Source organism: Pezoporus occidentalis, unplaced genomic scaffold (genome assembly GCF_034315485.1).
Source record: "Pezoporus occidentalis ecotype Australia unplaced genomic scaffold, CSIRO_AGI_Poc_V1 ctg37, whole genome shotgun sequence".
Lineage (NCBI taxonomy): Eukaryota > Metazoa > Chordata > Aves > Psittaciformes > Psittacidae > Pezoporus > Pezoporus occidentalis.
The window spans coordinates 1,360,120-1,376,101 of record NW_026915691.1 but is presented as its reverse complement, the minus strand read 5'-3'; the positions used below and the strand labels follow the sequence as shown (position 1 = coordinate 1,376,101).

At 50.7% G+C, this 15,982-nt stretch overlaps 1 long non-coding RNA gene across 1 annotated transcript; it reads right to left on the bottom strand.

Annotated features, from left to right (window-relative positions):
• Window positions 1-519: 519 nt before the first annotated feature.
• Window positions 520-12,378, bottom strand: LOC134170083 (uncharacterized). The gene is made up of 4 exons (XR_009967120.1): window positions 12,292-12,378; window positions 11,411-11,725; window positions 1,881-3,120; window positions 520-1,499 (listed from the first exon to the last, which is right to left on the bottom strand). It is a non-coding gene; the product is annotated as an uncharacterized LOC134170083 (long non-coding RNA).
• Between the last annotated feature and the right edge of the window lie 3,604 nt (window positions 12,379-15,982).

The following is a 15,982-nucleotide window of genomic DNA, read 5'->3' as shown; positions in this document are numbered from 1 at the left end:
CTCTGCTTGGGGAAAAACATCTCCCAGACTGGGAAACAACCCACGGGAGGGGTCAGCACACATCAGCCATGCCCGGGGGCTCTGAGCCATTGTTATTTCACCCCAAAACATGTGAAAATCAACCCAAAACACCCCCAAACGCGGCTGCTCGCGACCCACCCCACCTACAGGGTACCACGGACACGGGGCTGCCGAGCGGGTGAGCTGCTGGGGGGGGGGGGGAACACGGATCGAAGGGGAGAGGACCCGAGCTGCAGGGATGCTGGAGGAGGGGAGCAGCCCCTTCCCGGGCCGGGGGCCGCTAGAGGGCAATGGAGGAGTGTCCCACTCCGGGAGCGGCTGCAGCGGGATGCTGCGAGGGATGCTGCCCAAGGAGGGGGGCGGCACAGGGACATTTCAGGGCAGCTTTCTTCCCTGAATACATCTAGAGAGAGAGAAAGAAAGTCTCTTTGAACTTCTCTGCTCTGTTAAAGCACTGCAAGTGAGGAAAGGGAGTGGTTGAAGGCACCTTTAGCATCCATGCGGCGTTCAGAACATCAGACGCTCCCAGGCTCTTCCATCTCAGAGCTATGGCTCCAGCGCAGAGCAGGGAGCCCAACTCCACGTGAGCTGCCTTTTCTCCTCTGCTCATTAGGCTGATTTAAGGAAAACCTGCCCAAGGTGCAGGTGCCAGCAGCAGGTTTCCACTTTGCTTGGAAACACTGGAGCCACCCTCCCTGGTGTGCCTCTGATTTCTATGGGGCTGCATTTCCCTGTTCCCACAATGTACCCTGTCTCTCTTCCATGGGATGTTCCTTTGGTCCAGGCCTGGAAACTGCTTGCTCCCAAGTACAACCCTTTGCTCGCAGCGTTCCTTTGGGAAGAGATGTACTCTGCTGCTTCCCCTCCACCACATCCCCATCACCACAACGGGGGTCACCGGAGGAGCACCCCAGCCCTGCTGGCTTTGTGCCTGAGCAGTCCCCAGCTCCATCGCCTGCTCTGGGTGCTTCCCCTGGGTGCCACCAGCCCCTCCGTTTATCAGCCTGGGGCGGTGGGAGATAGGGGAGGAGGCTGATAAGGCTTCAAGTGGCAGCGTGCTGTAAACATTCCCACTGGTGCTGTTAGATTAGAGCGCTGGGAAAATGCCTCCAGCCCCTCGGCCCACCAGCGCAGTGGGCTGGGCTTGGGGGGGCCGCAGAGCTGTTGAAAAGCACCGAAGGAGGAGCCGTGTAGGAGCTGAAGTGCTTCTCCAACAGGCTGCAGGGCTGCTCCTGGGTCTGACCAGCAGCTCTAGCAAGGCTGGTTTGGCAACTGACCCCGCAGTCAGTCTCCATCTGCATCCGTGTTCACCGCCGCCTTTTCCCAGCTGGTACATAAACCCCGCTTCTTCCTCCCTCTATCTCCACAGGGCTGGTGGCCAGAGGTCCCCCGGCTGCAAGACCACTGCTTGTGTGCATTAGCTCTTTCACAGGAGCTCTGCTTTCCATACAAACCTCTCTTTGCACATACCTGGAGGACTGGCATGGAGTGAAAGGCTGTGATTCTCCTTTCCTAATGATCTGTACCATTTTAAACCCATTTTCCACCAGTATAAGCGATGAAGTTTAGCAGATTGTTCCCCAATTCCTACCACTTGATGCGGAGCAGGGAGTGCAAACCCTTCAAGCAACTTGAAGGGGCTCTTAAACACAATCTCAGCCTGGTTTGGGTTGGAAGGGATCCATCTACATTCAGGTTTGGGAATGCTGATGGTTGTCGGGGTTTCTCATATTGGCTCTGCAAAATAAGGCTTATCAATAGTACCATTGCTGGAGTGCCCAAATGAAACACCCCTCCAACCTGTACCCTGAGACCATGCAGCTTCGAAGAAGCCTTGCTGCGTATCAGAAGAGCATTACCTGGCACCACAACAGCCCTGTCCTCTCCCAGATGCCTGGTGCATGGAGACTGGTCCACATGTAGGAGGGATCCTGCCCCAAGGTCTTTTCCCATTCAAACTGAAGCAGTTTTGAATGCCACTACAGCTTTTTCTTCCTCCTTGTCAGGGCTTAAATCCAGGTCCCATAGGACAGTGCTGGGATGGATGGTCTTGTGCTGAAGTGATGCTGCAGCAAAAGAGGACTGGACCAGATCCAGTCATTGCAGGCAAGGATATGAGTACAGCAGCACATGGGACGTACAGGGTGGCATGTGTCAGACAGAGCTGGGGCTAAGAAACAGCTTCAGATGGAGCTGGCAGGACAAAAACCCACAGGAAAATACATCCATGCAGTTGGTACCACAAAAGCCAGGAGAAATGGGTGTACTGGAAGGAGAAGGGGCTGTACCCCTGAAGAGCCTGTGGTACCTGAGGCCTCTATGGGGCTCCCACACTGCAGCCTGAGTTATACACAAGATTACAATTGCTCAGACACTGGGGCTGACACATCTGTGCTAAGGTGGGAAACAGTCTCCTGCTCTTCCTGCACCTTTCCAGGCACCAGGGACTGGTCCGGACATGGTGGCACCTTCTTCCTGTGCAGCAAACCAGTGTGAGGAGGTGACACCATGGCCAGGCAACAGCTGTGAGGCCCAGGAGCAGCACTGGTTCTGCTGCTGGAGTCACTTGGAAGGAGGTGACATGGTCTCAGCATCCCCACAAGAACCGGACACTCCTTGCCTTGTCCAGCATCAAGCAGCATCCTTCTGTTGCGTCCCTCCTGTGAGCATCACACTGGACCTTCATCTCCAAGAAGTGAACAAGGAGCAGATCTGCTTGACAAGAGCTCTCTGTCCACCTATTCCCTTTCTCTTTAGCCCTAGAAGGACCCTGACACACTCCTAAGCTCAGGCATACCCAGCAGTGGAAGATCAGTGCTCAGCACTGCCTTTCAGTGCCGCTCGGAGGCAACCTTACCTCCTGCTCAGCATCTCCTTGGCCTTCAGGCAGCTTTCAAAGCTCACAGCTAGGCAACACTGAGCCATGGGAACCTCCCACTCCCACTTTCTCCCTTAATATCTCCACAGCGAGTCACTCTCCATCCTTTCAGGGCTCTCAAATCGATTATTTTTACATTTGCAGTGGATTCCCTGGCCTTGTTACTAATGAAAACCTCCAGGAAGGCTCCTCAAACACAGCTTTGACTTTCTGCCCAGGACCTGTGGACAAGGGGGAAAATAATAAATAAGGCAATATTAATAAAGCAGGAGGTTTCTATTAAGTCTGAGGGACTGGATGCTCTGGCGTTCTTGGATGCTGAAATCCTCTAGTGCAGGATAAATCTTATACACTTCATTTTCCCAATCTCTCCTTCGATATATTTCAAGAGAACGTTGCTGGTATCGGAGTAAATAATGTCCTAGCTGCAAACGGGGGGTCCGCAGCGGTGTGGGGTCAGCCTGGGGGCTGTGGCATCCTCCACTGTGGTCTGCTCACGGGCTCAGCCCTCTCCTTGTGATCAGGGGGTTGAGCTCAGTGTTTAATTAGCCTCAAACACAAATAACATACAAGCCAATGCAAGTAACAAGCAACCCCTCAGAGGCTGGGGAAGGAAGTGCCTGAGCTAACGCTATGGAGATGTGCACTGAAGTCCCAAGCTATGCAGATCACTGAGCTCCATAACCAACCCCACCTCGGTGGGACCAAACCTCCCCTAGCCCTCTTTCCCTTTTAGCAGCATGCATTTCCCATCTGCCTGCAAAGGGACCTCTCCTTCTGTGGGCTCTGCTGCCTCCTTTGCACAGCACCTGCTTTATTCTACCTCTCTGCTCCTCCTAAGGATTCCAGAGTTCCCTGGTAAAAGCTGTTATCCTGAAGCGTGCATGCCAGCAGTTGCCTCACAAAGAAAAAGGGGCAAGTCCATGGGGTCCTGCGAGCCCAGGGTCAGGCAGGGAGATGGCTTCCCTTTGCTTTTATGCCTTTCCCTGCTTCACAGAGCACGTTGAACGTGAGCTAAATGCAGCACCATCAATGCAGGTGGGTAAGGGGGGGGGTGTTTGTGTCTTGTTTCAGCACCAACAGCTCACACGCAGGGACCAGTCTGCGATGGATGCTACAAGCATGGATGCAAAGGTCACCTTTTATCTGTATCTTGGCACCTCTTTCACCTTGGATTGCTGGGCATTGCTAGAGATGGGGCTGCTGTGCTCATAGAAGACATGAGGAACTGCTCATTGCCTTGGGCCGCTTTGAGGGGTAAATGCTGGCTATAGACATAACCTTCCTAAGGAGCAGGAGCTTGCGTGTCCTTCACAGTCACTCAAGCCGGTGGTTTTAACCCAGCAGGACTCTGAGGTGTTGCTATGACACAAATGCTGATGCTTTCTGATAGCACCAGAGGTACCTTCCTCCTGCCTGAAAAGTGCCAGGCCAGTCCCAGGCTGCAGAGGCAGCAGAGTTCAGCCAGCATCAGGCAGGAGCTCACAGCATCCCAATGCTGACATGCACATAACCCAAGCTCCCTGCAGTAAGTGCTAAATGAGAGAAGGGGATGGCACCGATTCAAATTAATAAGGTCCACTGTAGCTTATAAGGCAGTTGAGGGGCTTGAGAAGCCAACAGTGAAGGGCTCTGGCTCAGAGCTGGGAATGTAGAGCTGGAAAACACCATTTGGATGTGAGGCACCAATCCACTGGCAGTTCTGAGTAGCCAAAAGAGGGATATTTTGGACTCTTCATCCAGCTCAGAGGCCACTTTGTCTGCAAGCACATCCCAACCCTCTCTATAAAATCAAGATACACGAGTCACAGAACAGATTCACATCTCACTTTGAAAGCCACAGTGGCCCTGCCTCAGAATGCGCTGTTTGTCCTATGTTACACCCAGAACCCAAGGTGTAATTGTTGGATACGAAGGTTAGGAAGGCCATCGTCTCCAGCTGAGGTTTCCTCTGGTGGAAAGATGCATCCAGGAACAGTGCCGGAATGGGCAGCTGTGGCTTTTGGATGGAGATTTGAGGGCTGGAGCAGCATGGATCTGAACCATTCCTAGGGCTGCCAAAATTGCAATAGGTTCTCGCTGTCCTTTGCTTGTCCAGAACTGGGAGAGCCAAGAACTGAGTCTGGAAGCACTGCTGTGCACAAAGCACTTGGCTTTTGGGATGGATTGATAGTTGCTGTTATTTAAGATGCTGTGTGTCTTCACACGTATAGTTGGTAAAGCTCCCCTTCATTTTCCCAGTAGCCAAACATAAATCATGTCCAGAACCCTATTCCATCCACCCTTACAGCAACCTATCCTCCTGCTAATGAAGTGCAAAGGTCACAGCATCTTCCTAACACTCATCTTCTGTGCCCTCCACCTTACTTGATCCATCACAGGTCAAACTCAATGGTACCTGGATGAAACACACAGCCTGCTCCTCTCGGAGATAAGGGTCCAGGGATCATGCTGTGAACAATTCACATCCTTGGTGTCTCCATCTGACTCATGAAACAGGTCCTTGAGCAGATGATGCACCTTTGGGGCTGGGAAAGCATCACACCACATCCATGCAGTGGCTCACCAGGTAGGGCCAACAGACGTTTCCTCCCCGCAGGATGTGCTGCTGGAAGCCCTGGGAGGAGCTGGGTATAGGATCACTCCATCTCCATCCCCCTAAAGCAGTTTAATAGGTCCCAGCAGGACTCATTCACGTATAAGCATGTGAATTTAGGGGAAGGGGCAGAGAGAGGGTAACTCCCTGCGAGTGGCCAGATGCAATAAACGCAGTCACTAACCACTTTTCAGAATACACACATAATAATATGTGGGATTTGTATTTTTACCACCCCAGTGGGATTTTGGCAAGTCAATCGGATTTTCCCACCCTGACCCAAATAAACGTTCAGGAGTGGAAATAACAGATTGCTTTTGCCTGGAATAACCATGTGCTCATTCCAGGGGGATCTCGTCTGAGCAATCCTTGCTTCTCTGGACCACTTAGACCTCAAAAAGCTTTCCCCTTTTGTCCCCCTTGATAAGGACCCACTCACATTGGGTCTGCTCCAAATTCCATCAAAGTGGGTGGGAAGTCTCCATCTGGCTCATGTTAGCAATCCCACAGCCATTAAAATACCCCAAAGGATGGATGGTAGAACCTGAACCTGGCCTCCTCAGAAAACTCTTTGCCCATGTTTCAGACCCGATCCCTGGGATGTCCTTCCATTAGGAATGGACACAGGGGAGTGATCCACGGGAAAGGGGCCCTCAGTCACTCTTCCTCCCATAGTAGGATGCCTTTAAGGTCACAGGCCCCCCGGCTGCCACAATAGTCATATACAGTTATTTGTATGGCTATGACAGCGGCCTCCTGATGTCATGAGCTACAACATCTCCTTCTGTTCCTTCCTTTCCATATACCAAAACCAAACCACTCTCCTCCTCCCTAAGCCCTTCACATGAAGCAATGGTTGATAATGAAAGAAAAATTAGGATTCTTACATACCGAAGGATATAAGGTTATATTTGCTTTAGGATTAGAAGGATCTGTTTGCTTTACAATTAAAAGGATACAAGAATCCTACTCATAAAAACACCCTCTCTTAAGGATTAAATGATATAAGGATATACCTGCTTTAGAATGAAAGCAAAATTAGGATTTTTATACCCTAAACCACTCTCCTCCTCCCTCAGCTGCTCCATCGGGAGCAAAGGTTGAGAATGAAAGCGACATTAGGGAACACCAGGATTTCCCATCTTCCAAAGGCACTTTGAATTGGGTGTGCACAGCGTGCAGTGGTCTGACCTGAAGCTTCCATGTCCTGACACATGGCACATACCTGCATGTTCATTAGGACTTTCCCCTTGCTGCTTCTCATGCTATCTGAAGCCATCAAGTCCCAAAATTGTAGTGGAACTGTTTTTTCCTTGTCCTATTACTGCAACCAAGTTCCTCCCTGGTGCTTCTGGAGTAGGTATTTCCCTCCTCCAAGGGTATGGGCTTACTCCAAGCATGATGTACTCTAAGGATATGGGCTTACTAGGATGACCAATGGCTTTCTGAAAACTAAGGTGGTTGGGCTGTGTGGTCCCACGGTAAAAAGTTGCCTTCGGTTGTTACCTCTTCAAACCTGCGCTGTACCTGGGCACATAGAGCACTGAAACCTTCAGGAGCTCTATGGGCTTCAAAGCCCTTGTTGTGGTCAAGATTAAAGAACAGAAGTGGTTGGGTCTGCAGTGTGTGGAGACCTCAGCTGGTTCATCTCGGGCTGGTGGTCCCCTGCCACCGCCAGCTGCTGCTGAAGGATCATCATCTCAGTTCAGGTTCCACAACCCTGACACCAGAACAGCTGTCAGCCCCTTTCTCGCCCTGGATCGATGGTGTCCCAATCTCTGCGTTCGATGGCATAAATTATGTATCTCTAATTGGATCGGATGCTTCCTTGGTCCCAGTGAATCAATTAATGAGTATTTGCCATCGGAGCTCTTGGTGCCCTCCAGAGAGACTTGTCACAGCAACACCAGTGGAAACTGGTGCTGGAAAGGTTGGGAGGAGGAGGAAGAACTCTTGGGGGTTCTTTCTTTGGAGGACAGGCTTAGTTGCAATGGATGTCAGGCATCTGATCTGGAAGGAGGGGCTTAAAACCTTTATTCTTATTGCAAGGCTTTTCCTTGAAAGCCAAAGCTCCTCGAGATCCATGTGGAGAAGTCTTAAGTCAGCATCATTCACTCTACCTCTCCATCACCTTCCTCTTCTGCTGCTTATAAACAAACAGTTATCCTGCTATTATAACCTCAAGCTGCTTTTCATTTGTCATGCAACTCTCTTAACATGCTTGGGGTGGATGAGCAGGACAAGGATACCCTCACGCTGACACACACTTGGGTAGCAGTGATCCCCTGCATAATAGAAGCTGCCTTCAGCAGTGAAGGATCTCTGAGGGCTTAAATGTTCTCAAGTCCTGAGCAGATTTAAGCATGTGTTAATGGTTTAAAGGAGCAACCCACTAGAGAAAGTCTCATTTGTCAGGAGCAGTTCCTCTAAGTTTCATCATAACTGAATTAAGGCAACCCAGAACGGAGCAAGTTTGAGCGTAGACAGGAGCACTGATGGATGGTTTGCACTGCCTGCTAAAATGGTCCTTTGAAAGCTCCTTGAGCTGAGGCTCTGCAGATCAGCGTCAGCGATTCCTGAGGAGAAGCAGGGCAGCCTGAAGAAGGCTGAGCTGGATTTCTGACCTATTGTGCAGAGCCACACATCAACACAATGCCTGGCAATAACGCTCCTCATCCCCCAGATCATCCATGTCCCATAGGAACTCAAACCATGGGCTGCCACGGACTGTGATGAATGGCGAGGCTCAGGTATCACCTTCAGAAGCACAGCACAGCTTCTGGAACTGCATACTTCAGATAGAAGAAAATCCACCACCATTGCAGGTCCAGATCTTTATAATTCAGAGCCTTTGAGCATTTTTAGCTACAAGACCACAGAATACCCTCACAGCCCCAGTGTTCACTATTCCTGCATCCTGGATAACATAAATGGCCTCTAAAAAGCAAAGCAGTGCTTCTAACAAACTCCTTAATGCTGCTGCAACTGCTCAACATGAGAATCAGCAAATATAATACAAAGAGATGTTCCTCTGAGCTACAAGCAAGGAGGGCCATGGAGTTGAGGTACTAACCAGGCCAGGCAGGGAACCAAGTCAGTGAGTCACTCCTAAAGTTATCCACAAGTTTTGTTCCTTATTCCTCAGGAAACCGAGGAAGATGAGGCTCTTTCAGGGTAGAGCAGGTCTCCGTGCAAGGCTGGATAAAGGGCAGAAAGTTCCTACCCCAGTCTGGGTTCATTATGTATCAAAGTATTTTGGTATGAATGTGTTGAGACTAGCCAGCTTGGGAGTATTTTAATATAGGAAATGGGGTCTTTGTCCTGCATCATGGCAAGCACAGCAGTGACATGCTTTAAACTTGGTGTGCCATGCAGGGAGCTGTGCCCACAATCATAGAATGGGTTGGGTTGGAAAGGACCTCAAGATCATCCAGTTCCAGCCCTGTCATAGGCAGGGATACCTCACACTAGACCATGTCACCCAAGGCTCTGTCCAACCTGGCCTTGGACACTGCCAGGGATGGGGCAGCCACAGCTTCTCTGGGCACCCTGTGCCAGCGCCTCAGCACCCTCACAGGGAAGAGCTTCTGCCTTAAATCCAACCTAAATCTCCCCCGTTTCAGTTTGAACCCATCACCCCTTGTCTTATCGCTACAGCCCCTGATGAAGAGCCCCTCTTCAGCATCCCTGTAACTCCCCTTCAGACACTGGAAGCTGTTCTGAGGTCTCCACGCAGTTTCTCTTCTCCAGGCTGAACAGCCCCAGCTTTCTCAGCCTGTCTTCGTATGCAAAAGACTTGGAATAGGCAAGAAAAAGGGAAGAAACTCACCCAAAACCACATGGCTGGACAGGCCTGGGACCTGCTGATATCAGTGACCGATGTCCTCACCAACTTGAGGCAAGTGCCTGCATCTCATGTTTATGGTTCCTACAGAGCATCAGCACAGAGCAACACCCAGAAGGGCAAAGATATTATTCTCCCCATGGGAGAGTATTTTCTCTGTCCCACCATAAGGCTTTTTAGCCCCTACACCAGCCTTCTCCATGCTGATTTCCAGCAGATGTTGTGCTAATCGAGAACAATGTAATCTCAGTGCCTTAATATAGTGCTGGGGTGCGATAAGTCTGAAATTGCTGTCATCATTAGTGTGAGGACGATCTGGTCATTGTTCAGAACTGTCCTCCTCTGATGATTACGTGAAGGGGAATGTATTCTCTTCTATCTACTCCCACTCTGCTTCCAAATTTAAAACTATTCAGGCTTTAGATGCTTCTATTTTGCTAAAGCCTTAATAAGAGGCCAGGATGCAGATGTTCCAATAAGGCCATGGCAGATTAGAAGTGGAGAAGCAATATTAAGCTCTACCAAGGATGCCAAGCTCAGCTCTGTCTGTAGAAGTGGAGTAACAGTCAGAAAAGGGCTGCAGTACTTCAGCTAAACTAGCTACTACCACCATGTGCTGGTGAGGGCAGAGTAGATGTCTTACAGCTCAAGCAAATATTGCAACTTAAAGCTGAAAGCCCCAAGATTAAACACAGGACTTGTGGGGTGGCTCGGTGTCTACATTGGCATAACCAAACTGAGATCAGAGGATGATCCTGGTTTGGGTTGAAACAGTAAAGACATCCTCACAGTAAAGAGTCTAACCTAAATTTCCCCTGTTAAAGTTTAAACCCCATCACCCCCTGTCCTATCGCTACAGTCCCTCGTGAAGCTCAGCACTTCCTCACTCAGTGGGCACAGGTCCATGCCTACCAGCATCCACCAGCTTCAATCTTTCAAAGGTGAGAAGCCATTAAAACATGTACACAGCTACTGATGCCCCATTTCATCCTCCCAGAGCACCTCAGGAGAAGGCATATCCAGCTGCAAGTAGCCCTCAGGTGCATTCCCCTTCTTCTGCATCTTCATGTGTACATCACCACATGAAATCCTCATTAGTTCTCATTCCAAACTCCAGAGCTTTCCAGAACAGCATGCCTGTTATTCTGGAAACCAGCTATTAAAAATCTCACTGTCCAGGCTCGCTTCTGCACTTCCAGCTTTGCCAGCAGCCATTCTGCACTGGTAAAGCTGGCAAGGATGAGGGAGAAGCCAGCAAACAGAGCTTAGAAATGCCTCTGTTACCCAGGGACAAAAGGGAAGTGGAGATTCATCTAAGTTATACAGTGCTAGGGGCTGGGGAAATGGTAGCTGCGCTCCTTCTCTTCCAGACTCTCCTGGACAGCTAAATCCCACTCTAAGCTTATGAAATACTGCCTGCTCTTTATTTATACACCTGATGTATTTGCTGATGGCCAGAACCGACATCTCCGTGGTTCCCTCTTTCCACCCCTGCAGCCTTTGGATCTGGACGCAGCCCTGACAGAGCAGATGAGAACACAATGGTAACTCAATCTGGCTTGTTCGGTGTAAAATGTAATAAAAAGGGGGCCCAGAGCCCGAGCCTATAAATTTTCCACCAGCACCGTGCCTGTCACCCTGCTCACACCTTCCTCCTGCATCTCCTCCCTGCTCTGCCTGGTCCCATCTCTGCTGCCACTTTGTTTTGCTGATGCAGGCATTTCAAAGGAGCTGATCCAATGGGCTTTAATTCAATGGCAAGGGGAAGGTGACTTAAGGGAAAGGTAGAAAATAGGATAGACTTTAGGTGACTAAAGGGAGGCACGTCTGATACACACAACAGGCTCTGCTGTGCTCCATGCAGACAGAGCAGCCTAGCAGCACTCATCCCCAGCTTGTGTGCAGCACACGAACCACCACCATAAGAAGCTAATTACAGCTTAACTAATGGCTTCCTTATTTACTGGAGCATAAAGCCCCATATGCATTACATACTGTCCCACTTCCCAGGCTCACCTGGGTCTGCTTTTGGCCAGCTTGTAAATAGAGTGACGTGAAGAACAGACCTTACCTGCTGCCATCTCCACATCCTTCATGCTCATACCGTGCTATCCATTTTCATCTTCCTTGTCTAGAAACAAATCAATACCACGTCAGTTCACACCTTGTCCTGACTGTGCGTTGTCATCTGAAGTAGCTGGTGGGCAGTGGGGAGGAAGCACGGGCTGGAGGCTGGCATGCTCATTTGGGATGTGGGATATCGTGGCTCAATTCCCCAGGCTGCCACAAGCAACTGCTGTGACCTTCTGCAGGTTGGGAGGTTGCTAATGGCATTTGTAGTGCAAGAGCCCAGCTCCTTGGATAAGACCCGGTGCCACCCCACAACCTGAGATAGGAGAAGAAGGGTCTTTATGAGGGCTTAGCAAATAGGGATAGAGGTTGGAGCTCCAAGTGGGATATGGGCTTTGCAGAAAACTCTCCCAACATGAGTTTGTGCAGCAGAGACTTCCATCTCCAACTGGAAAAATAAAAACAAATCCATTGGAAACCCCCACAACTTTTATCTAGAACAGATGGTTTTGTTAGTTTGAAGTTTTCCTGGCAGATAAACACGAGGGAAGAGGGATGACGCTGCTTATTTTAGTCATTTGAGCTACACAGCAGGAGAGTTAAGGGCTGGGGGACCCCAGATAAATACTGGGGCAGAGATAGAGACTCCACATCACACCTCCACTGTAAGCACCCCTTGCTCAGCTCCCTGATACCTCCCTCACATCCTTGTGCTGCCTGAAATCCCTCAGGCAGAGCATCCCAGCCTCCGTGGGCAGAGACACGGACCCCATCCTGCACCCCAGGAGCTAGCGGAGACAGACCCAACACCAGCCTTGCAGAGATGGAGGATACCTCTCCTTCCCCTCCATCCCCACCAGCCAGGGCTCCTGCATTGGTTACCCAAATCCTGCAGGTCTCCTTTGCAAGTCACTGGCTGCAAACAGCACTCAGAGGCAGGAGCTGCTCCACCTCCAACCAGCAATGAGGAGAGGGAGAAAACACAGCCCTACTCATCATCCCTTCCCTTTATAAGACTCCTCCTGCAGCCGTGGCAGAGATCCAGGGCTGGGATGCACTGCACCTGCACCAGAGCTATTATCTGTGCCCAGGCACAGCTGTAATGAGGGAGGGAGGGAGACTGAATGTCCCCAGTCACATCATCTCTATTGCTTTGTTTTCAACCACCCCATGACGCACGCTGCAATAAATAGGCAGACAAATAGCTGTTTCGAAACGTGATCTCCACAAGCTGTCTTGAAAAGAAGTTATCTCAGCGGAACGTTAGCTGGAATTACCTCTGTTCCTCACTCCTCTGCTGCTTCCCTCGCTGGAAAAGCCCTGAGCCAGCACCTTCTGATTTATGGTGCTCAAAAACACAGCTCAGAGGCACGAGGGGAGCTGGTTTGAAAATGCTTTGTTTATAGAGACATGGATGTCAAAGTGGGTTCAGCCCCAAATTTTACCTCCAGCATGAGGAAAACTATACTACTGGGTACGTGTCTTCCAGAGTCAAAATATCTGTTACCACCTAGAGAAGCCAGGCTGTACATGACAATACCGGGACCCCCTCCATCCTTCTTGGCCATTCCCATCTTGCAAAGAGTGGGACAATACTTGGGTCTCGTGAGACCTCACTTGCAGCATTGTGTGCAGTTCTGGTGTCCTCCACACGAAAAGGACATGGAACTGTTGGAACAAGTCCAGAGGAGGCCACGAGGATGATCAGGGGACTGGAGCACCTCCCATATGATGATAGGCTGGGAAAGTTGGGGCTGTTTAGCCTGGAGAAGAGAAGGCTGCATGGAGACCTCAGAGCAGCTTCCAGTGTCTGAAGGGGGCCTATAGGGGTGCTGGGGAGGGACTCTTCATTAGGGACTGTAGTGACAGGACAAGGGGTAACAGGTTCAAACTTAAACAGGGGAAGTTTAGATTGGATATAAGGAGGAAATTCTTTCCTGTCAAGGTGCTGAGGCACTGGAATGGGTTGCCCGGGGAGGTTGTGAATGCTCCATCCCTGGCAGTGTTCAAGGCCAGGTTGGACAGAGCCTTGGGTGCCATGGTTTAGTGTGAGGTGTCCCTGCCCATGGCAGTGGGACTGGAACTGGATGATCTTAAGGTTCTTTCCAACCCTAACTATTCTATGACTCCCTCCATCCCTCTTAGCATCCCCATCTTGCGAAGAGCGGTGCAGAGCACGCCGGCGTGCCTCTGGAAGCCCATTACTGTTTTATGGAGGTCACCCTCACCTAATTATGCCACTGTTCCTCCCAGCCCCAGCCTGACCCTGCCTGATCCTGAAACGGATTAACATGTCTTGGTCACTTGAGCGTGTGGTGTGTGTCTGCTCCGGGAGGGCAGCGGCTGCAGGGCTGCCCGTATCTCAATGTTATTTTGACCTCGGCCGTTTCTTTCCGTGGCGAGTCCTTCGCAGACCTGTTGAATGGGGCTTTCATTTCGCTGACCCCCGGGGTCATCTGTTTTCGGAGCATGAAATATGGCTGCCGGTGGACAGGAGGGAAGAGATAAACTTCACTGAGGAGCCTTAACAGGCCAATGAGCCGTGACTAATGATGATTGTGGTTTGTCTTTCCAGGGCATAATTTATTGGGCTGCTGACCACTTAGTGCACCGGTTGGGGAATTAACTCCTTCGGGTGCAGGCTTGCGGGGCTCTGCCCAGGAGGGGTTTGTCTCTCATTGCTCATCCTTCTATTATTGCAGGGGGAATGAGCATTTCTTCCCTCATTTTTCCCTCCCATGAGTCTTCCTGGTTGCTTTCATAGAATGGTTTGGGTTGGAAAGGACCTTAAGATCATCCAGTACCAACCCCCTACAACAGGCAAGGACATCTCACACTAGACCGTGTCACCCAAGGCTCTGTCCAACCTGGCCTTGAACACTGCCAGGGATGAGGCATTCACCACGTCTCTGGGCAACCCATTCCAGTGCCTCAGCACCCTCATAGTAAAGGATTTCTTCCTTCTATCTAACCTGAGCCTCCCCTGTTTCAGTTCATGACTTCATCCCCCCCAAACAATGGCTCTTACAGCTCTTCCCCAAGCATATCTCCTATTGCAATATGTGTTCCCCCAACCACTTCTTGCAGCCAGAAAAGGAGCCCTGAAGCACAGCGACCCTTTTAGGTGAGGGACCCGGCTGGCAGACGGCTGACGCGAGCCACAGCTGCCCCAACAAGGGAGCTCCGTGTCAAACACTGCTCTTACATCTTCATCACGGGGCTCTCTCAAAGGCCTGCAGCTTTCTCCTGGGAGGAAAGCCCGAGCCCGACAGCACGTTCCTGGTCACGCTGCCATCCATCTCTGTCAGCCCATGGTGAGATGGGGAGGGAAGGACCAGGATGCTCCCTCCCGGCTGCAGTGCGGGCAGCCTGGAGAAGGATGGCAGCAGCCCCATGGCCTATGCAAAAGCAGGGTCAATGCTAGGATCTAAGCCCTGATTTCACCTGGGTTTTGGCTTTCTGTTAGCATTCACCTGTGGAGGGTTTGATTGCAAAAGGTTGGGTTTGTTGTGGTGGGCAGCGTGGGGAGAGGCTGACACCACAAGGAGCTCATTGGAAATAACTCATTTCATGCACATCAGTGTTTGTGGTGGACCTGTGTCTTCTCCATTGCCCTAAAAGGCAGATGGGGAAAAGAGCACAAGCTGTAGGAGTGTCCTACAGCCTTTATTTCAATGGCCAAATTCTGCCTCTGTCTGCATTGTTTCCCTGCCCACTGAGCTCAGCCGCATCACTCAGTTTGAAAGTGCCTCAGTTTCCCCACCTGAAAACACAGGGCAGGGGGAGGATGCTAACCCTGACTGTCCATGCAGTGTGTTTGGAGATCAGTGGGGTGAAAAGGACCTGACACGTGCTGGGGAAGGGATCTGGTGCAGAGAAAGCAGCTCCCTGCACCCCACACTTGTCTGGGTGCTGATGCAGAGCCACCCATCATGGAGCAGTGCAGGGGGAGAGGGGACTGTGGAAATCACAGGTTTGGTAAGAGTCCTGAAAGAGGCGTTTTCAAAGCAGAGTGAATTGATTCAGTTATCAGTCAAGTTGTATTTAAAACACTGACCCCATCACTTGGAATGAGAGCAGTCTCCTTTAGACAACCCCCCTTGAAAGCACAGGAAAGAAGATATCAGAAAGTCTTAAAAGATATCAGAAAGAGTCCCCCAAGGGCTCTCACAGGTCCAAATCTACTTCACTCTTTAAAAACCTGGAAGTATTTACATATTAGGAGCCATTCACAGCCAGAGAATCTCCCTGTCTTTGAAGGCAGGGAGCTATTTCTGCAACAGCAGTGCCCACCAGTGGGTGTCCTTTAGGATATGGGGACTTCAGGAGGGCCAAAAACCACAGGGATGGAAGGCATGATGAGTCCACAGTGGCTGGCTGGGACACAGAAAGGAGATGGATTGGTGGCATGACCACAGGTACCCCTGCATCCCTTAGCATTAGGCTTTCCTGCCCTTCAGAGCGAGGTTTGAGAAGGACTTTGGATATTTGGGCTGGTTTTCTGCTGCTTTACAAACCACAGGACAAGGCATCAGCCTCAGGCCCTTATGTGCAATAAGGGCATTGGCATAGC